Below are 18056 nucleotides of genomic sequence, written 5' to 3'. Positions count from 1 at the left end.
CCACTGCCCTCCGCAATATTCATTGCCTTATAGAAGCTCAGTTTTAGTAAGTTTCCAACTTTCGCCAAGAGGGAACTTTAGATATTGGTCCCTAGATTATGTTCACCCAGTTTCATGCAGATCGCTCAAACTTCCTAGGAAGAGATCAATTGTAAGTGTTTTTCAAAAAATTCAAAATGGCGGAAAATGTGTATAACCAGAAGTTATGGGTTCTTGAGGCAAATTTGTTCCTCATGAGAAGAGGCATCTCTGTGCAAAGTTTCATGTCTCTAACATACAGGGCATGAGATATGTCCATTCAAAGTTTGCTATTTCAGTTGGTTGCTAGAGCGCCCCCCTTTGGCCAATTGATGTAATATTGCTTCATTAACATCCTCCCATGACCCTCTACCACTGTGCCAAATTTCACATGGACTGACCAAGTCAGTGAGGAGAAAAACGTGGAACAGACACACACACACACACAGACAGACAGACAGACAGACAGACAGAGTTTTCGTCATTATAAGATAAGGTGACTTCAGTGACGTCTACTTTTATCTTAAGGTTTAGTTTTTAAATATAATCTGTGGGTAGTTACTAAAAGCTGGGGTAGGCAGATTTATTTTGGCATCACTGAGCAAAAACCTCATAATAAACTTTGAAAATTTTGTAATTCAAGTTGATGGAGAGAAAACTAGACTTCTGCACCTCCTCTTGGCTCTGCTTTCCGGCTTTAGAAAATCAAGCCTGTGACGGGAGGCTCTGACCAATCACAGGTCATTTTAGAGAGAAGGCATTCCTATTTGCTCTTCAGATGGTGAAAGTCTGATTCAGTGGTTGGGAATCCTGCTGAGAAAGTTGCTATTCCATCATGAGCAACAGCTGCCTACACTGCAGTGCAACCTGAAAATGGAGGCCTGCACTAATCAAAGAGTCTAAAAGAGAGTCTGACAACCAAAGACACAAAAAACATGTCAGTGTTGGCAAAGTTTGTTTTAGAGATGTAGAAAAAATGTTGCTAATAGTTGAGCCCTCTGCTAACCAGAGCAAAACGTTTATGAGCTAACATTAGCTAGAGCCTCGGATCAGTGTGTCATCTCAATGAGCTTTACAGGTACAGACCTTCAGTTAGTGCCTGTAGCAACTTGAAATCAGCCAGCACAAACCCCAGACGCTGACTGAAGGTTCGTCTCCTGAGCTGCTGCCTGCTCTCCCTCTGGAGAGGCAGTCCACAGCGGCGGGGAGCAAGGCGGAGGGACCTTGGGGTGGCTAGCAGCTGATTCTTGTCTCATTTGTGGTCTGATAAACAGAGAGAGAGCAGGCCATGAACGGGCTGAGCAAATGTGCTGCGTGCAATTCTGCAATGAAACAAAATTAAATAAATCAATCTGTGGGAAACATTGAGGTACTGTATGAAGCGCATGCATATGCCCATCGTCATTTGGTGGGAGGGGCTTAGGAGAGAGAGGGGAAAACTGCATGAGGAGGGAATATTTTCAAATTTTGCTAGTTTTGTTTGGTTGTTGTTGTTGTTGTTGTTGTTGTTTCCTTTTCTAGAAATCTGCATACCCCAGCTTTAAGCAGGAGAGTGTCCCAGCTGGTACCAGACATCAATATGACTTAAAGGGCCAGTGTGTAAAATGGGTTGAAAACAGTGACATGTAGCGTTTAGATTCTAGACTGCAGTGCTCACTTGCTCGCCTGTGCTCACCCCTCCCGTCGGCAAAGTTACGGTGGCCTCCGAGGACCAAAACACTTTGATAAAATGGTGTCATCCGCGACAGAGAGCAACGTCTCTGCCGGTAACATATCCAAAGCAACGAGCAGTGAGGTGAAGATCTAAACCATATTACGATATGTTATAGGTTATCAGTGAGAGGTTAGGAGTGTTTTATTCCTAATTGTTTTGGTAACACGAGCAAACATTAGTGCAGTAATGCTAAATAAAGTCATGGCACAGTGCGGCAAATGATCGTTAGGTTGGTAGGATAACCGCTAACGTTACATAATATAATATGCGTTTGCAGAGTGATTTTCCACAGGAGACAGGGAGAGAAGGGAGAGGAGAGGAGGGAGAGGGAGAGGGAGAGGGAGAGGAGGAAGACGAGGGAGAGGAAGAGGTGCAGGAAGGGCCAGGCGACGTGCCTCAGCCACGGAGAGGGAAGAGGAGGAGGGGAGGATGTTATGCCTGTTATGCCTTTGACATAAGACTAAAATTTTCGCAAGTGTTTTACAGTAATTGCTCTACCTGGAGATGATGTAACGTTACGAACTCTCCTCCTCACTCCCTACTTGTCGAGTCCAACACGTAACGCTATTATACTACGTGCTGACAAATAGTAGCATTTATTTTAGTAGTTTACCTGTCCAGCAGAAAACATGCCACTTCAGCGTCGGATTGAAGCCCTTTGTCCTTCATGAACCCCCTCCATCGCTGAAAAACATCACCGATGTTTATTCTCTGCCGCCGCTTGTCCCGTTTTCTTTGCCCCTCTTTGCGTCTTCTTTTCCTCGCAGATGACGGTTCGGGTTCATTCTCTCCTGTTGCGTGGTAAGTGTGGTCCATTCGCAAACTTTATAACTAAAAAAACTTTTCACTACTCTCTATCGACGAACTACTAACACTCTGCTGTTTCCTCCTCCTTTTTCCTTCCTTCCGCTGTCTTCATTGGTTTATTTATACATGCGAAACGCGTTCTCTGGCTGGTTGGATTGTCCGCTCATACATGGCAGCGCAAGATGGCGATCTCTCTAAAGCAAGGCCCTTGATATATATATATATAAAAGCATAATTATAAGGCTATGAAAACCAAACGAATTTTATTTTATAGCGATTATACACTTATATAAACATATTAACTCCAACTAAAATTTGGTTGACAATATTTTAAATGTCTAACGATGTTAGAATTTCACTTGTGTTATTGTTAACAATTTCACATTTTGCAGACACTGGGTTTTGTTCTCCTCACCCACAACTAAATATCGTTATTCTACATCAAGATGACATCAGCATGAGACATTTGGATACATTAGATTTTGGTTGCCTAACAACACAGCTTAAATCAACAAAATATCAACATCATCTGTCGTCACTATTCTACGTCAAATTGACTTTGGCATTAGACGTTGTCCTGAAGTAGAATTTAGGTCACCTGACATCACAAACTAAGTTCAACCAGATAACATCTAATGACGTTGGTGGCCAGTTGGGTTACCTTTCATCAGATGTTTATGTCCTTTTGTCTGTCGACCTCTAGATTAATCCACTCTGGATGCTTAAACATATTTGTGTCAGGTTTTAGAGGCAACACTGTCCACACAGACACTGTTTATAACAATGTGTATTAATGTAGGCGCCCAACACAGCCAAAGCTTTCTTGTGGAAAGATAGCCAAGAGTTCCTGTTTAGTTGTAAGAGGTGCATTAACAAAAACAAGATCAGTCAATTGACCTTCAGCCTGTGGTAGGTAGCACTGAAGCAAGGGTTGCTAGCTAACAGTAGCAACAGTGTTTTTAGACATGTCTGTTTTTGAGGCCTCGACTAACTTAAAGTTGATATGAGTCATATGAAGCTTGTGAAATATTTGTAAGAAAGCAAAGTAGGCTGAAAGCTTCAGCCACACACCTGACCATGGTTTGAAAAAAGTCTGAAAAGCCTATAAATTCACACATAAAATTCAACAAACAAGTAATTTCTTGTTAATTTTACCTTCAGTTATTTGAAAGTTTGGGAAACTGTAAAAACACTGTTTCCTTCCGTGGCTGTAAAGCTCCTTCGTCCTGTATATATTCTGCTGTTTGTGTATGTGAGGGTAATGAAACGCACCCTCTGTCGGCCATATTGGAGCGTCAGCTGTTGTGTAACAGTGTCTGATTGTACAGCTGATTGAACAGCTGTTCACAGCTCATCCAGCTGAACAGAAATGCTTCATTTTTTTCCCTCTTTTAACTTGATTTCATCACAGTTGAGTTTTGAAATATTAACGGAGAGTTCAGAGGGAGAGTTTTTCTTAAACAGGCAGCATTTTTTGATGTCATGAGACTTTAGTTGAAACCAACTGCAGATAAGTTGAAAGATCAGATTTGGTGTTGTCAGAATTTCTGAATGTATAGACCATGACAGCGTGGCGAGATTATAACAGGAAGAAATTCACCCATAGAGGGATAAAGATTGATTTTGTTTTGAAACATCTGTAGGAAGTGTTGAGGTTATTAAAAGCAGCTTAACAGCGATTGAAAAAAAAACAAAGTAGAAAATAATGAGTGAACAAAAACAATATTTCTATTATAGAATAGAATCAGAGAGCAGCAGAGTGGTAAGTAGAACAGGACTGAATTTACGGCTGTTATTTGAGTACAGGCATTTATTTAGTAAGATAAGGGACATTTTCTTTATACACTTCCTGAACTTGTTTATCTGCAAATTTTTATTTTATTTTATTTTATTCAGACTTTGAAGACCATTCCGTGCTTTTATTGTAAAGATGAAAGTACTGTATATTTTGTCCACTTACAGGTGACCTTTGAGGTTGATGTACAGTTGCTTATTTACACATTTAGGTGTCACAAAGCAACATGATCTTTGATTCAGAGTGGTCTTTGTGTCCACCTGATGAATGTAATCCAATATTCTCCGTCTTTGTTTTTGGTCTCCACCATCTCCTGAGGAAAATATCTGTCTTTTGAACTGCTCAATGCTTCACTGTGTTTACAAGCTGAAACCCACTATAGAGCTCCATTAAGCCAAGAGGAGCTGCAGATTCAGCTGATCATTCTCTGGAGGCTCATCACTACACTACCCAGTCGTCAGAGTAAATGGTGGCATTGTACATTGCAGCAAACAGTGGATATGTTACATTTGTACATTATTTAGCAGATATGTTTGAACCTTGTGTTTCTTCATATTTCATTAACAGTGTGGATAAAGTATGGTTAGGTTGAGGCACAAAAAACACTTAGTTACGGTTGAGAAGAGAACATGTTTTGGCTTAAAATACCAGGTTTTCGTGGCACAATTTGAATGGAAACATGGCGCTATCCCGGCAGGAAACATAGTGATGTCTCTGTAAAAAATGGCCACTTTTGTGGCACTATCTTGGCTGGAAATGCAGTGATGTTTTGGTAAAAAAAAAAAGCCGCTCTTCATGGCACTATCTTGGCAAGAAACACAGTGATGTCTGTGAAATTGGCCACTTTTTGTGGCACTATCGCAACTGATAACACTGCCATGTCTCTGTAAAAAAGAACTGCTTCTCCTGGTGCTGTCCTGGCAGGAAACACAGTGATGTCTCAGTTATAAACAGCTGCTTTTCATGGTGCTATCCCATCAGGAAACACAGCGATTTCTCAGCAAAAAAATGGACACTATCTGTGGCATTATCCCGGCAGGAAACACAGCAATGTCTCAGTTAGAAACAGCCACCTTTCGTGGCATTATCCTGACTGAAAAACACTGTGATGTTTTGGTTAAAAACATTACCTTTTTTCATGGCACTATCCTGACAGGAAAAACAGCGATGTCTAAGTTTAAAATAGCAGCTTTTCGTTGCACTATCCCAGCTGGACACACAGCGATGTCTATGTAAAGTATAGCCGCTTTTTGTGACACTGTCTCGACTGGAAACACTGCTATGTCTCAGTAAAAGACAGCTGCTTTTCGTGGCACTATCCTAGCAGGAAACACAGCGATGACTTGCTAAAAAAAAAAACTACCCCGGCTGGAAACACAGTGACAGGTTGCTAAAAAACATTCATGCTTGGTGGCTAAAAGGCTGCTGAAAATGCAGCAGCATGGCAGGTGTCTCGCCTCAGTGTCATGGCAGCCACCATCCCCTCCGTCTCCTGATGACAAAGTCAGCTCATATACTGCATCACTTTAGAATTAAAATGTACCTGTGGTTGCAGAAACGTACAATGCCAACATTTTCTTCAGGTGACTGGGCCGCACTATGAGCAAAATGTTAACTACGCCCACTTTAGGTACCCAGAAGGTTCACTAAACATCTCTTTACTGTTCCATCAAATTAGAACAGCAGCATGTCTGAAAAACAGGGAGGCTTCTTGCTGAAAGATGTACTGTACATATAAATAAAGGGAAATTAGGAATAATGGCCTGGTTCTCTCTATTTGAGAATCTGAGAATAACAAAGGGAATCCATCTGTGTGTTTCTGCGTGTTTGTGTGTGTGTTACCATCCATTGTCCTGTTTGTGTAATCACAGCAACTGCCTCGTTTAATCACTCCCACACAAAACACAACTTTAACACAGTTTCCCTCTTACATGGATTAGGAGAGAGAGCGCCGGCCGGTCAGGTCTGTCGTCGATGAGAAAGCCATTATTTCACAATGTGTCCCAGTTCCCAGCAGCACCAGGCGACCAGGAACACCGGCTCCTGGCACAACAATTACTTTTTAATCCCCCTCTCCTTTGTTTTATTTCCTCTTTTTTATGGTGGGAATGATCCGAGTTCTTGTGAAACTGACATTTCTCTTTTGCTGAGAAACGTTTGACAGTTTTTAATGCACCCCCTCCCATCTCCTCTCTCTTCTGTCCATCTTAGGTGCAAATAGGATTTGCCGCCATCACCGCCACTGCTGCTGGAAACATACAGGAGGAAAGAAAACGAGGTGGACGGAGAATGGAGCAACACACAGAAGAGTTTTTTTTTAATCATCAGACATTGTATTTTTTTTTCTTTTATTTTTTAACCGATTTTTATCTCTTGATTGTCGCACCACAGATCACGCACAACATCCTCAGAGGTAATCTCGTCAGCGTTCTCGACCTGGAGTGACCCCTCCACAGACGTGACATTCACACGACAAAAGCATGAGCTTAAATAAGATGGAGGGAGTTGGGGGGCTCTGTGGTGGCAGATTTTATTTTGGCGAGGGCGTAAACATGCTCCCAAATTGAAATCAGAAGAGTGCGAGGAGAAATTCAGGGTCACGATCTGTGAAGATAATTGAAACTGCCCTCCCTTACAGTGAATCTGCTGCTTTCTTTTCATTTCTCACAGTAATGTGAGTTTTACAATAGTATTACAATACAGGAACTAATCTTCACCTAGTGTATGCACAGACAAGGCTCAGTGCACAAACACCATCAGAGATACAACTTATATGTGAGGAGCTGATTTCCAAAATGCTGGAAACAAACAGGTGGAGGTTTTTCTACAGCTGGACAATCCAAAACTTTCCTTTAACAGATAAATTAGTTGTGTCTGTACTCATCAATTGTGCTATATAAGTACAGGCCCTAAAAGCCAATCCCAGCAGCAGATTATGAATGATGCTACAAACAGCCTGTTTCATCAGGAGGCCTGAGAACCAATTTAGGCTAAATGAAACAAGTAAGTTCATTTTGCCCATTAACATCAACCATCCCTTTCAGTTTGTTTGTAATCAGTGGGGATGGTTCCTGAACGTTTACCCCTGCTCCCAGTTTCATAAAACAAACGAGTCACTGTATACTCATGTTGGCAGTATACACTGCTATAATACTGTCATGATGGATGGTAAAAAAAAATTTTTTAACTTGATGCAGCAGAACCTGAGATATCGTCTGTTTTTTGTTCCTCTTCCTTGTCAGAACCTGGAGTCAAGATTACCCATAATGCAACATGACGAATGACAGTTTGATTAGAGACCCAGGTGTGTTCTGCTAGTAGCAGCTAATGCAGCCTGCAGCAGAGATGAGCAGCAGACTGCAGAGGTCTGATAACCTCACGTCTCACTAATGGCGTGTTCACACCAAACGCAAAGTGAATTTTTGCATCATGTTACTTCGAGTCAAATCAAATCAAATCAAACTTTATTGATAGAGCACCTTTTATGCAGTCATGCAGCCCAACGTGCTTCGCAGAGCAGGATTGAAACAGCGCAGAAAAAGTAACAAGTAAGTAACTAAAAATTACAACAATAAACAATCAAATGTTTAAAATAAATAAAAATTGAAACAACAAATAAATATAAGGGATAATTTAAAAAAAATGGTAGAAAAGTCCAAAGACTTAAAGACAGAGGCGATGACGAGGCACCATTAATTAAAAGCCAAGCTAAAAAGATAAGTCTTAAGGGTTCTTTTAAAAATGTCCACAGAGGTGGAGTCACTCTGATGCTCAGGCAGACTGTCCCATTGACTTCTGGCCACAGTGGCTGATTCCCCATGGTTTTATGTTGAATTCGCTGGGACCACCAGGAGACCAGCAGTAGAGGATCTGAGCAACCTGCTATGTCCATAATAAGAGAATCTTATTAGTTTTTAAATCACTAAATGGCTTGGCACCATTTAGTGATTTAAAAACTAATAAGAGAATCTTAAAATCATTTTCTATAACAGAACTGGCAGCTAATGCTATGACTTTGAATTGTTATATGTGCTCTCTGTCTGGTCTTCGTCAGTATTCTGACTGCTGCACAAGTTGTAGGTGGCCAACAGCTTTTTAGGTAGACCAAACGAGAGCATTACAGTGGTCAAACCTAGAGGTTAGAATGACATGCATTCATTTTTCTCTGTCAGCGTGAGAGAGAAACATCTAACTCAAGCTATATTTCTAAGGTGATAAATTAATTGTGCAAATACAGCCACAGGTGTGTTTTTTGGAATATTTGACAACTGCCAAATATTTGCAATTAACAGCTGTGCTCACGGTTGTGCTGACTTATTGGGGATGGCAGCTAACAGCAAGTTTAGTTCCTAGCAAAGTAGAAGTGAAGTGAACATGGAGGCTTTGTGCTCTGAATCAGTATGAACCAAGACGGCAACACTCTTTATCATTTTTTATACTGTCCATGGCAGCGCATTACAACTTCACTCCTTCTGTCGTTTACTTGCCATTGTAAAATAAACAACTTAAATTAGAACATTTAGATTGCACACATTCTCAGAACTTACCATTTAGGCCTGTGGCTTCGCTCACAAATCTGCAAGCCCTCACCCTGTTCTGTGACTGTACAGTACCAATCTTGACACTTTGTTTGCACTTATGTATATATACCGAGATAAGTCAATCAGAAGTTATTTAGACGTCTTTTTTAATGGAATACGTCACAAATCATGCTACGTACCTGGCAGGCCAACATATTCACTTATTTGTTGCCATGCAGTATTGGTCCTGTTTCTGTCCCAGTAATGTTCCAAGCACATATTCCAAACTACCGGGTAGTGAAAAACGGACAAAATTAGCCTCTCCCTGGCGGCTACAGGTAGTTTCTATCAGGTTTCTATACATCAATAAAGAAATGCACTTCCTTGCATTGAACACTAGAGGCATCATCCATATATTTACAGAACTGCAGACACCAGTCACATAGGTAAGTGGAAACGACATCAGACATCAATAATTTCCTCCTCTATTTCTAAATCTCGGTAACATCAGGGGAATCTTTACTGGATCTCAACACTGATAGGCTTTTGCGACACAGTGTCACGCATTATTCTATACACAAATAGTGCAGACTTTGCGGTGTGAGCACACCATAACTCCATTTTTTTCATTATCAGACCTACACAGCACCCTCTGGAGAAACTAAAGGCTTTATACTTTTTTAAAAACAGATGTGCATTAAAGCTCCCAAAGACCTGGAAGCACAGAATCAGTGGAGACTGCCATTAAAAAATTCAAACATGCCATTTAAATGTAAGTAAATTTTCAAAGTGAAGACTTTGTAGAATACAGTCCAAACACACAGCTTTTTGTGGAGCTTTCAGAGGTAACACGATCTTCATCAACTGACTTTTAAAAGTTAAGTTTTGAGCCAACATGGACAAGAAATCACAACAGCTTCTGTCAGCAGATCCATCAATGACAACTGATCAAACTCTGCCGATGAATACAATGTGTTATAATTGAATTCTTTTTTTTTCTTCTTTTGTCAATATTCAATTTTAAGTTAAAAACTTTTGAAAACCTTTTCAAGGATTTCCTAAACTTATTGAACTTGTTTCATGACTCATATGACAGCTTTTTACTTTTTTTAGGTAATGAAAGCTCCTTCAATTCTGTTCCATGTTGCATATTGGGACGATCGTGTCCTTGACCGCCAGAGACAAAACAGGACGATTTTTATTTTGCTATTATTCCAAGGGGAACATGTGAAATCCTCAAGAATTAGTAGAAATATAAAACTGGGACACAGTGTTGGTTAATAATCAGTATTAGGGTGGGCTGAATGAATGGTGCCTATAATTGCCTCCTCAAATTTAACCTTTTTAATAGCTTTGGTGCATTAGTCAGTACAATGCTAAAACATTCCCTTTAAGACGAAGCTTTGTTCATGGAAAAAAAATCAACATCTTACAGCTTTAGGAGATTAGTTGGTTTATGATAAACATGATTAGTTGATTAATTGACTAAATGCATATTTGGATACTAAAACAAAATGACAGAAGGTATTTTTTAATGTCCTCAAACTGTAAGTGTCCTAAAGAGGAACTTAACACCTCCTTGAAACCTTGTCCTCAGTTGAACTTCTTACTATGACATCACTGTAGGGTGTGGTTACAGGTACAACAGTCAGTGAGGCTGGTGCCAAGTTACACTTATAAATATTCAAACCTTCTCTAATACAAAAGAGGGCATCATCAAGGATCAGAGATGTAGATTTGTTAAAATCCCATGCCATCCCTTTAAAAGAAGGGTGGATCAGTATTTTAAGGTGTGTTTTAATCCACCTGTGTTTTTGTCTTAAAAGCTATTTTTTTAATTTGAGGAAAAAAACTTAGTGGAACTGATGGGAATTAGCAAGTCAAAATATATCAGAAAGCTTTTAATCTTAGGCTGAGGTGTAAAAGTTGACGCATTGACAAAGAAACAGAAACAGAATTAGTGAATAAATAATAATAATAAATACTGTGGCCTTATGCCACCCCAGTGTGCTGTGAGAGTGATCTCCACCTTTAAGCCGGAGGAGGTAGTAACAGTGCTGAAACGGTTTCTGTATAAACAGGACAGGCAGCAGGATGGGTGTGACATTTTGATAATTGGTGAGGTTGTGGTTATTTCTGTAAAGTTATTTTTTATGCCTGTTCTTGGTTCAGATTTCCCAACAAACCAAACAAAACGATTTACGACACAGCCTCTGGAAGAGCTTGTGTTGACATTTTCTCAGACAGAGCAAGTCATATGTTCGCCATTTAATAGGAAGCAAGAGGAGATTTTTCTTTAAAGAACTGTATTTTTGACGTTTCATTTTGGTTATGGCTGATACTGGTGCAGGATCAGGAAAGAGAAAAAGAAACCAATGACCGAAGAACAAAAAAGCTAAAAGGGACAGTAACCCCTTTTACACTGCCTGCTCAAGGCAAGAATATCGCGCCGTTATGCTGCATCGCTGTGCTGTATGTAAGGCACAATTGTGTAATGGTAGGACAGAGTTGTCTTGCCGTTAAGCCTACATGGTAGGTAGTAACAGCGCCGAAATGGTGTCTGTATAAGCATGATGGCTGTGACATTTTGACAAGGTGTTACGCGTTCACTTACTGCGGGAGATTAAAAAAGTAGCTACTAGCAGTTAGCAGCTAACTCAAAGAAGAAGAACAGCATTTGCCCATCACACCTCTTTTGCTTCCAGGATGCGGGGATGCAATCTATAATCACACAGTAGAGTGAAATGCTGCCAAAGTCGTTTTGTGTAAGTATGCAAAGAAGGCATGAAGAAGGGACTTTGTAGCGGCTCTATAGCGCCACCTCTGTGCAAAAATGGCTAATGATAGAGTCCTTGAAGCATAAAGAGCTGAAACCATCAGATGTTGTTGGAGCAATGAGGAGCATATAACCTTCCTCTCATTAAACCATGAAACAGACAGATATGTCAGGTTTCCATCATGTTTTCTAGCACATGGTTTTCCATCATTTGAGCTCTTTTAACAATCACACAACACACATCTTTTCTTCTTCTGTAGTGGTTTAATGGCACTGACTGGAGAATTAGCTCCACCTGTGTTTCTTTAAAATATGCACTAAATTTAACTTCCAGAGCTTCCCTTTAATGAAACGATTTGTGTGTTAAAGTCGAGATAACTTCCCTTTAAAAGCAGGATTTTTTTATTGATAAAGAGGCTTGACTGCCTCACATCACAAACCTTCCCTTTAAAAGATCCAACATTCCCTTTAAGCGGGAGATTTATTGATGATCAAATAGATTTGTAACTTTCTAAAAGCTTGGTTTGGTTTTGTAAAAATCCCAAACCTGAATGATCTGTGTTTCTGAAACATTTTGAACTTTCCCTTTAAGAAGAAACCAGTTTCATGATTAGCACTTTACTGTGAGTTCCTAAACTAAAAAAAAACTGAACTTCTCCTTTAAGTCACTCTGAAGAAAGCAGCGTCTGTCTCGTGAGAGGGGGATTAGCAGGTCATGAACTCTTGGACTGGACGGATGTTTGCGGCTGAGGTGATGTTGTGCGTGACCTGCGTTGCCGTGGAGACGCAAGGAGGAGGAGGGTGAACCGGAGCACTGAATGTGTGCCTGCAGCAGCAGTCTGACTGTACACACCAACCGACCGACCGACAGACAGGGTGGATTTAAAATAAACAAACTACAAAGAAAACAACAAACAAAAACGCCGAGTGCCAAAGCTGGGATCTGCTGCATTCTCACTACACTTTTGAAAAAAAGGGTTCTTCTTCTTCTTCTTCTTCTTCTTCTTCTTCTTCTTCTTCTTGTAAATAGGATATATATGTTTGTTTGTTTTTGTTTTTTTCCCTGTATTGCTACAGATTTGTAAAATTTTGCGGAAAAAATTTTGTTACATTTTGTAAAATGGGAGCAACTCGTCCCCCCGAAACCCTCCTTTTTTTAACCCCTCTCTCTCACTTTCTCTCGCCTCTTATTCTTTTTTTTCTTTTGTTGATGGACTTTTAAAAAAAACGGTGCCATCAGTGGTATGCGTGTGTGAGTTTAATGTTTCTTTTTTTGTCCGTCTCTCATTTTGTACTGAACCAGAATGGAACCACTACAAAAAAAAAAATACAAAAAAAAAAGACGGACCAGTTGGCAATACTTCAGTCACTTCCTCTTCATCTCACCGGCACTGGACTTCCGCCCGCTACTTCCCGCTGAGAGGAGAGGAGAGGTGGGAGGAGGGAGGAGGAGTAGGGGAAGGAGGGAGGAAGAGGGGGGACTTCGCTTCACATCAAATCAGATTTAAAAAACAAAACACAAAAAAGCACCTTTGGACCTTTTTTCTTTTCTTTTCTTTTCTTTTGTTTTTTACTGTGCTGAAGTGAAGTCAAGTGCTATTATTATATTATTATATTATTATTATTATTGTAGCCACTCTGTCTGGAACCCTTTTTTGAAGAAAAAGCAAAGGAAAAAAAACACACAGAAAAAAAAAAAAAAAAGAAACTTAAGCCAATCTGCACTTCTTGTTCCGACGAACATGCTTGTATGACCAAGTGACTGTCGTGGATCTTTGTTTAAAACCGATAAGGAACAAACAACAACATGAAAACAATAACAACAACAAAAAAAGCAGTTAAGAAACTGTCATAAAAATGGTGGCAAAGCGCAGAAGGATTCAATGGTAACGATCACACAACACACAACACTCGACAGTAAAAAAAACACAATCCAGAATCATGCTGCCTGAATCATACTTTAATCTCTTTCTCTCTCTCTCTCTCTCTTTCTCTTCTTCGCTCTGTCACTTTGTCTCTTTCTTTCCATCCTTTCTTTGTCTCTCTCTTCTCTCTTCCCTTTCTTCTGTTTCCCTTCTTTGTTTGTTTTTTTCTCTCTCTTTCTCTCTCTGTCGTCCTGCACACCATCATACACACCTGTAATAAACAAAAACAAACAAAAAAAAAGATAAATAGCCTTTTATTCAATACATAACTACATGTTGGCTTGGTAGGCTTAGTTGAAACTAGTTCCATTCCGACAGAAAAGAATAATAGTAAAAACAAAATATGAGCTTCTTTATGTATTGCTTCTGCCGCTGTAGTGTCCTGGTCAGATTTAAAGATGATAAGACTACATATATCTGAAATACTGTATTTACAAATGCATACCAGGGCTGGCCTCAACAAACAAACAACAACAGGGGGAGGGTTTTCAACTCCGTCCAGCGGGGAGGCTGATCAGTAGCAGTCGGAGGTTTTCAGGCTGCCAGTTTGAATCAAAAATGCTCGTTTTCTTCGCTTCAAGTCTTCATAGTGTTTTTTTAAACTCGTAGCGTTCACTGAAGCTCTCAGCTCTGCACCACTGCACGTCCTTCTGCAGAAAAACAAAGCAGCGCTGTACAGAGAGGCTCCTGGTGGACGCACAGCCTTAGAAAGCTTCCAAGAGACTTTTATTTTTGCAAGTGTATAGTTTTAATTGAGTATTTTTCTGATGAATGATTGAATGTATTTGCTTTGAGGCGTTAAGTAAATGTTGTGGGTTTACTGTCTGAATGTTTGAAGAGGAAAGAGTCGAGCACACTAGTAGTCGGAGAGTCTCTTTTTAACAGCCATCTGTCAGAGGTCTTCTCTCAAACTTTGTTGGCAGTTGGCTCGTGAAATGGCAAAAGTGGCCAGTGAATTTTAAAACAGCTGCGTGTGGCTGCAGATTAAAAAACAGCAAGTTTGCTTTTTCTCAGGAAGGAACTGATTTGAGAAGAAAATCTGTCTCTAAAATCCAAAAACTGTGACACATGACGTGACAAAACTTCAGAAACATTTTAAACCAGTAACAGTTTAGAAGATGAATTATGTTTCTTTTTCTTACACCAGTACTTAAAACAGCAAAATCAGTTAGTTTCCATGGTAACCCTGTGAGCTGCACAAATTATCATTATTACTATTATTATTATTATTTTTTAAGATATTTTTGGGGCTTTATTGCCTTTACTTGATAGGATAGCTATATTGTGAAAGGAGGAGAGAGAGACAAGGAATGACATGCAGCAAAGGGACATGGGTTAGAATCAAACCCGCACCTGCTCCACCAGCAGAGCTCATGGGCGCCTCGGCTGGGCAAATTATTATTACTGTTATTATTATCTCTTTGCATTAAGTTCAAATTTGGTCATTTTGTCACATGAATTTAGAGTGGTGTGGACTGGAGTCACAAATTTGACAAAGACTTGACTTTAACACCAACGACTCGAGACTTACATGGACTTGAGCCTTTTGACTTATGAAATACTTGACACCTTCCCCAAACCCAAATATTAAAAAGTATGTTTTATTAAAAATGTGCCACGAATTAATTCATATCTCTTCGTTTCCTGAATAAACTAACGTTAACGCTTTTCATTCCCAGCTAGTCATCACCTCATTACCGAGATGATCCACTTAGTTTGAACCAATCTGACCGCATCCAGTCAAGTTGCATGAGAGATCCATGAAGACCTAACGTTATGTCAACTGAGCGGCAGTTGAAAAAAATGATACCAAAGATAATTTCATTCACGTACAATAACTATGCGATGGTCAAATATATTAAAAAACTAATTGTAGTTTGCAAAATGTGTGGGTTGAAAAATATGTACTTCCAAGAAATTTGTTTTAGTAAATACAGATTTTATACAGCATTCATGATTTTTGTAAATTTAATATTTTATTACTCTGTTGTTAAAATGGGATTACATTTGGTGAAGATGGCATTATGGCTTGTTTAGGACTCAAAACTTAAGTTGAGGATTGGGACTTGAGTACAAAGACTTGAGACTTACTTGTGACTCGCAAAATGTTGACTTGGTTCCACCTCTGTAAATTTAAACTGCTGACTTATAGCAAGCTGTTTTGGTCTATTTGTCAGAATTCAAACTACTTTTAAACCTAAAATACGTGAATTTACTGTCCCGTTAGCAACTGAGCTAACCAGCTTGAGAACTGAGAGTTAGCAAGTAAGCTAACCTAGGGAGCTATTGTGACTGAATAGCAGTAGCATGTTCCTGGTAAGCAATTGTGTTTGCAGTAAGCTAAGGTTCCAGCACCAGTTTTCTGTGTTGTGTCTTAATAGTAACCCCAGAGTTGTGAAAACTCCTGTGAGATTTCATCTACCATGTCTCAAGTGATCATGTTATCCCAAACCGTTATCTTTTCGGAAACCTAACCAAGTGGTTTTTGTGCCGAAACCTAGCCAGCCCCTCATCACCGCATCGTCACAGCATAAAACAGCGAAACAAGAGTATTTTGGATTAGGCTGCAAGAGTTTCGCAAATCCGGGGTTATCATCTAGCTAAGATTGTGGGGGGGGGGGGGGGGGGGATGTATGTGTGTGTGTGTGTGTGTGTGTGTGTGTGTGTGTGTCTGTGTGTGTGTGTGTTTGCTGTGCCATGCCCTGGTGTAAAGAGAGTTTGGAAGCAGTTGATGTCTGGTCACAGATTTTGAATGAACTTTTACGGAAACAAACCTTCCAGATTTATACGCAGTACAACAAAGCTCTGTGGCTGAACCGTAGCTTTGTTGCTACAGACTCCATTTTGAAGGAAATATAGAGAATGACTAGTGTGCACGAGTCCTTCCTTTGTTTCATTTAAAGTCGCTATGTTTGCTCACTCTGAAGTTTATCTGTTCTCCTCACCTGGTTTCCCCCAAAAAAGATCAGATCAGATCAGATTTCAGAAACCTAATGGAATCAGCTTTTTACAACTGGACGATGACACTGAGGCTGAACTGTTAAAAAGTTTATTTATTATAACATGAAAAAGTGAGAACATGAAATGCATCTTTAATTTTAAGTGCAGAGTCCAACCATCAGTTAGTCTGCTGAAATATTGGTGGAAGGTGGATTTTATTTACAAGCTAAAAATGTCCTTTTCTGTCCACACAACTCCAATTTTGATTGGTCTGAAGACTTTTCCTTTTCTTTTTAGCTCAAGCATGAATAATAAATCGAGGTGATGCAAGCTCCCCACAAATTAATGTATTACATCCTTGACTGTTTCCTAGCTGTAACTACAGATGTACAGATGGCCATTTGTGTAGTGTTCGTCTGATCCAGCCTTTGTTGTCAAATAAATTTCAGCTCTCTTCAGCTTTGAAATTTCACTTTCGCATTTACATTTTAAAGTTAGACATGTCAGATGGGAAACAAAACAAAAATGTATTATAATTATTATTATTTTAAAGATTTCAGACTCACTTTAGAAGCTTGAAGAAAAGTTTCTAAACCTCGAGTCAAAGAAGACGTGACCTTTTCAAAAGACTTTCCGATATTGAGATCACTCTGTGAAAGGTTGAATCAACCAAAAAGTTAAAAATAAATGATCTGCAATGCAAATCCACATGCTGTAGGTACTAACAGGGTTCATGCAAACTGAAAACCAGTTGCATTTTTTAAATCAGTGTGACTGGCTCATGTACAATCACAGACGAACATCCCAAACAAACCAGAAGTCTTACAGTATCTTGTGGTTTGATCAGATGGCTCAACCTCATTGAAAGGTCTTAAACAACAGCAACGGGATATAAAAAAGAACAAGCCAGGAGGCCTGAAGTTGATCATGTTTTAATTAAAAGGTATTGTGGTTTACAGAGCTCTCTGAAGTCAGACATGTTTCCTGTTAGATTGGATTGTAGTTTAACTTTTCTACATGCCACCAACTGTTCATGAGAAGGGAATTATACTGAGATACTTGAGCAGAGAAAAATCTTTTCTTCTGTGGTTTTCCCTCAGGAATAAACATTTGAGCCACAAAGAGTTTCTGATTCCTTTTTGGGGGAAACCAGGTGCACTAAATGTCTTTTAAGGGGAGTTGAGGCCAGCCCTGCTTCATAACTGAGGTTCTGCTTCTTCTACTACTGCTACTATCAAACAACCAGCCCTGGGCACAGAAACAGGCCTGAACGCTTTCAAATCCTCCCTCCAGAACTGAAAGGTGCATTTGATTTTTAACGTCATATACCAGCATTTTTAAAAGTCAGAACCCAAAGTGGATCACCGGCTTCGTTTAGTTCCCGATGACGTCAGGAAGACACTTCTGTTATTCAGCATGTGATCCAAAGTGAGGCTTCATTTCCTCAGTTTGGGTGCCAGATTGTAAGTGTCTTTGTAGTTTTTTGACTTCTAATGACCAAAATAGCCATCGATATTTGTTTTGACGTTGATTTGAAAAGTATTCGAGCTCTGTTTCTGTT

The 18056-nt window shown here is 39.7% G+C and overlaps 2 protein-coding genes across 2 annotated transcripts in view; both read left to right on the top strand.

Annotated features, from left to right (window-relative positions):
- LOC126383944 (zinc fingers and homeoboxes protein 2-like) overlaps positions 1-16162 on the top strand; it is a 197313-nt gene extending 181151 nt beyond the window's left edge. The window contains exon 5 of the mRNA XM_050034710.1: positions 6546-16162. The gene's annotated coding sequence lies outside the window, so the exon portion shown is untranslated. The remainder of the gene's footprint in view (positions 1-6545) is intronic.
- LOC126383971 (collagen alpha-1(XIV) chain-like) overlaps positions 1-18056 on the top strand; it is an 849933-nt gene that overhangs the window by 223613 nt on the left and 608264 nt on the right. The gene's annotated exons all lie outside the window — the stretch shown is intronic.

This window comes from Epinephelus moara, chromosome 22, assembly GCF_006386435.1.
Source record: "Epinephelus moara isolate mb chromosome 22, YSFRI_EMoa_1.0, whole genome shotgun sequence".
NCBI classification, from domain to species: Eukaryota; Metazoa; Chordata; class Actinopteri; order Perciformes; family Serranidae; genus Epinephelus; species Epinephelus moara.
Note: the sequence above shows the minus strand (reverse complement) of the source record. Positions and strands in the feature narration are given on the sequence as shown.